Genomic DNA, 4,523 nt, shown 5'->3' on the forward strand with positions numbered 1-4,523 from the left:
CCCATCGTTAATGGTCATTTATTCTCATTTAATTAGATGATTTATGTACGATTTCAAAGCAGATAGATTATTACATCCAGCTGTTCAATTATGGAACATCAGGTGAACAGATMAAACGTTTTAAATCAGTGTGTGACCAAAGAACAGTTGGAGAAGTCTCAGTCCAAAATGTCTGCTTGTTGATTTAAAAAAATAAAAAATAAGGCTGATATAACATTTTTTTTTAAAGGTGCAAGTATCAATCTAATTATCTGAGGATTAGAATATTTATGTTGTCAACAATCATGAAGAATAGTAATTATTCATTGTTTAATTTACATAGGTAAAAGTACACAGCTGAAAATAATCTTTATCTTAATCTTCAATGATGGCTGTCGGATTATTTTAGTCAGGGTCTCAGCATTTGACAAAACCCGGAGAAAACACAAGCTTGGAATGATCATACATTAATTTGACTGGGATTTACAGTTCGACATTGATTACAAGACACTCAAACCACACTAAAATAAATAAGTTCATTGCTTGGTACATAAATAGACAGTTATGATTTCATCCACTCACACAGGCTTCAATCWTCTCTTGAGTTGCTCAACAWACATTAKCCCATATATTGTATATCACAYAATGAAAATAAACTATGAATCATTATTTTAAATACAATGACAGTCACCACAGAGATGACAGATAATAAAAATGGTGTAGTACCTTAGATCGAGCTTTTATCATGTGCAACTACAAAACAGACTCCAACCTTACCCATATCAATGTCAGCACGTTATGGGATTGTATGTGACATTTTGATTTATTCCAAACAGTGCTCTTGATCAGTGGAACTGATTTAAACCATAGTTCCTATCTAACCCTCATAGTCACCTAGGTGCAGTATTCAGAATCTTCTCCAATAGGTTGCTTGTGTCTCTTTCCACTGCCCTTTGTCAAAAGGAGTCAATGCCAACAACRCACAGGGATTCAAGTCCAAAAGTCCTCTTAAATGGGTATTTTTATATTTTCCTCTGTATGGTTGCACTTATGAAAGCTCTTTCCCAGTCTTGCAAGGACTAGGCATATCGCTCACAAGGGAAACAGTCATCACACTTTCTTTATCAAGGTGGCTGTGAAAGGTGAAAGGTCACAACATGGCTATTCTTTCCATGTGTTGTTCCACTTCCTCAATGTGTTATGCTGTCCGCCCCTGGTATTGCTACCATGTGCAGAACTTGACAACAAGCTCCATTGTGACTTGCTGTTGAACTGCTGTCTGTCTGCTTGAGTCATCAGAATGTTTCCAGAGCYGTTYGGGCCGTTAGAGCATGTCGTCGTACGCCTCTCTGACCGGGSCRCTCTTGGTACGCCGCCGTCTCAGGCTGGAGAAGCAGGAGGAGGCGGTGAGGGCGATGCGGCTCAGGCCCAAGTTCAGGCAGTGCACCTCGGATGTGACGGGCACCTCGGAGAAGAGGGCGCGGTCGCGGGACAGCCGCGTCAGGGTGTCACTGTTCTCAATGTCCTTCACGATGTTCAGGATCTCCTGGCGCTCCGTCTGCCGAGTCATCCCACGGATGTTCAAGATGGCCGACACATGTTTCTTCCTGCAAACAGAGGAGGAGAAAGAGGGCTTAGTCTAGTTCATACTAATACAAATCAACATGCAATAAAGATGTCATAAAGGCCACATCTAGCACATAAAYCCTTGATTGAGTTGATTTGAAAAAAGAGTGTATGTTGCATCACTGCAATGGCAGAGTCACAAGGACATGATATGGGTAGGAATATGGGTAGGAATAAAGAGAATCATCAACATATTGAGAAGGCAGTCAGCTCTGAGGCAAGTCACTAAGGAACATGGAAAGTTAGACAAAATAGTTAGCAAAATACAGTTAGTTAGAGAACATTCCCAAATGGTTCTGTCACACCCTTACATACAAACACACACAACAACAATTAGTAAAACATCTGTCCCTGTTCGAGGGTGCCTGACTGGCCTTCGATTCGACACCTTGGCCTCTGGAAATCTCCCTGCGGGCAAGTACGAGCGGCTCTGAAGCAACTTCCTCTCTGCTGAGCAGCAGCACGAGGCTGCCATAAACACTATCAGCAGCCTAGCCTGGGACGTTAGTAACTCACCTTACCTGACACCCTAGACCCACACCATTTGCATACCGCCACAACAGATCCATGGATGACGCAATCGCCATTGTATTAAACACTGCCCTATCCCATCTGGACAAAAGGAACACCTATGTAAGAATGCTGTTCATTAACTACAGCTCAGCCTTCAACACCATAGTGCCCTCTAAGCTCAACAATAAGCTCAGGGCCCTGGGTCTGAACCCCACCCGTGCAACTGGATCCTGGACTTCCTGACGGGCCGCCCCCAGGTGGTGAAGTATGCAACAACACCTCCGCTACGCCGATCCTCAACACAGGCCCCACAAGGGTGAGTGCTCAGCCCTTCCTGTACTCCCTATTCATCCATGACTGCATGGACATGCACGTCTCCAAGTCAACCGTCAAGTTTGCAGACAACACAAAAGTGGTGAGCCTGATTGCCAACAACGACGAAACAGCCTACAGGGAGGAGATGAGGGCCCTGGCGGTATGATGCCAGGAAAATAATCTTTCCCTCAATGTCAACAAAACAAAGGAGCTAATTGTGGACACCGTCCGCAACCACAGGGCTCTCCAGAGGGTGGCATGGTCAGCCCAACTCATCACCGGGGGCACACTGCCTGCCTTCCAGGACATCTACAGCACCAGGTGTCACAGGTAGGCCAAGAATATCAACAAGGACCTCAGCCACCCGATTCACGGCCTGTTCAACCCCGCTACCATCTAGAAAGCGGAGACATTACAGGTGATTCAAAGCTGGGACCGAGAGACAGAAAAACAGCTTCTATCTCCAGGCCAGCAGACTGTTAAATAGTCACCACTAGCCGGCCTCTACCCAGTACCCTGCCCTGAACTTTAGTCACTGTTACTAGCCGGCTACCACCCGGTACTCAACCCTGCATGTTAGAGACTGCTGCCCTATGTACATAGTCTTTGAACACTGATCACTTTAATAGTATTTTCATACCGTTTTACCCACTTCATATGTATATACTGTATTCTAGTCAAGGCTCATCCTATATAACTACTGCTGTACACACCTCTTCTATTCATATACTGTCCATAATGTCTACAAYCACTATCATATACATATATATTTATATTCCGGACTCTGACACTGCTCGTTCTAATATTTATGAATTCCTTTCATTAAAAAAAGGTGATTTGCGTGCGCTGTTTGTATTGTTAGGTATTACTGCACTGTTGAAGCTGGGAACATAAGCATTCTGCTACACCCGCGATAGCATCTGCAAAATATGTGTATGTGACCAATAACATTGATTTGATTTTGATGATGGAGCCCAAACTCACTTCCCACCACYACCAGTGATTATCACCAAAAAGAAWKKGTAGATAAAGTGGTGGGCTGCTTGGCTTCCGGGAAACCTTATTTTTCTGTTAGCTACTACGGAGGATTAACTAGCAGTCACATGCAACCAGTTGATTGATTGCAATTGGTATTTGGAGCAAATGATGTCATAAAACCAACTAGGGTATTATTCTACATAGTGTATAGGATAGTACGAGGCCCTGAAGGGTCAATTCCCTGCACAGTTGCAAGCATCAGGTGTGTACTTTACAGAGGGATTTGTCATACTTGATGCAATATGTCAAGTATAGTTTCTGTCAACGGTTAGCATTCTCCTGATCCAAGTCAAGATTCCAAACAATACATGCGAGTCTGTTATGAGTTAAGGATGGAGACAAATCTTAATTTAGAGAAAAGATTCCATTGAGGACTGCCTCCTCACGCCTGTGTGTTCCTACGGGACACATAACCTGCCCACGCCAGGTTATGCTACACAGCTACCATGTCACGACTGGGCAGGAAGTCCGTGTTTTTGCTTTGTTTTCGTCCCCAGGACCCGAGACAGACAAACGGACAAGACCCCCCCCCACACCCTTTAATGTGTGCCAGCGACGGTCAAACAGCTCCCCATAAAAATAAGGAAACGACTCAGCTCTTGTTTGCTTTTAAAAAATCCCCCATTTGCCATCCATAATCAACGCAGAACAGTAGCCATGTTTGCTTTTGGGGTGTRTCAGTCCACCTAAGCTTTAGGAAATGTTGACGCTCATGTGGCTCGATGGAAGTCCTGAAACTATGGCTATCATTCTGCATAGATGATCGCTGCCTCCCGTGCTCCTTACCGAATGTCTGGGAACTCCCTCACCAGGACCCCCACCTCCATTTGGATGGAGGGGATGTCTTCCAGGAGGATGATCTCAGAGAGGTGTGGTATAGCACTGTCCAGCCAGGAGGAGGGAGATTCCTAAAGGGGAGAGAGAGAAAGGATAGAGAGAGCAGAGAGAGAGAGAGAGAGAGAGAGAGAGAGAGAGAGAGAGAGAGAGAGAGAGAGAGAGAGAGAGAGAGGTATGATCAGAACAGACTTTCTAAACAGCAAAAATGATTGATA

At 44.5% G+C, this 4,523-nt stretch overlaps 1 pseudogene; it reads right to left on the minus strand.

Annotated features, from left to right (window-relative positions):
- Positions 1 to 287: 287 nt before the first annotated feature.
- Positions 288 to 4,523, minus strand: part of LOC111957184 (tumor necrosis factor alpha-induced protein 2-like) — a 33,177-nt pseudogene continuing 28,941 nt past the window's right edge.

The sequence above is a fragment of the Salvelinus sp. IW2-2015 genome, linkage group LG4p (genome assembly GCF_002910315.2).
Source record: "Salvelinus sp. IW2-2015 linkage group LG4p, ASM291031v2, whole genome shotgun sequence".
Taxonomy (NCBI): domain Eukaryota; kingdom Metazoa; phylum Chordata; class Actinopteri; order Salmoniformes; family Salmonidae; genus Salvelinus; species Salvelinus sp. IW2-2015.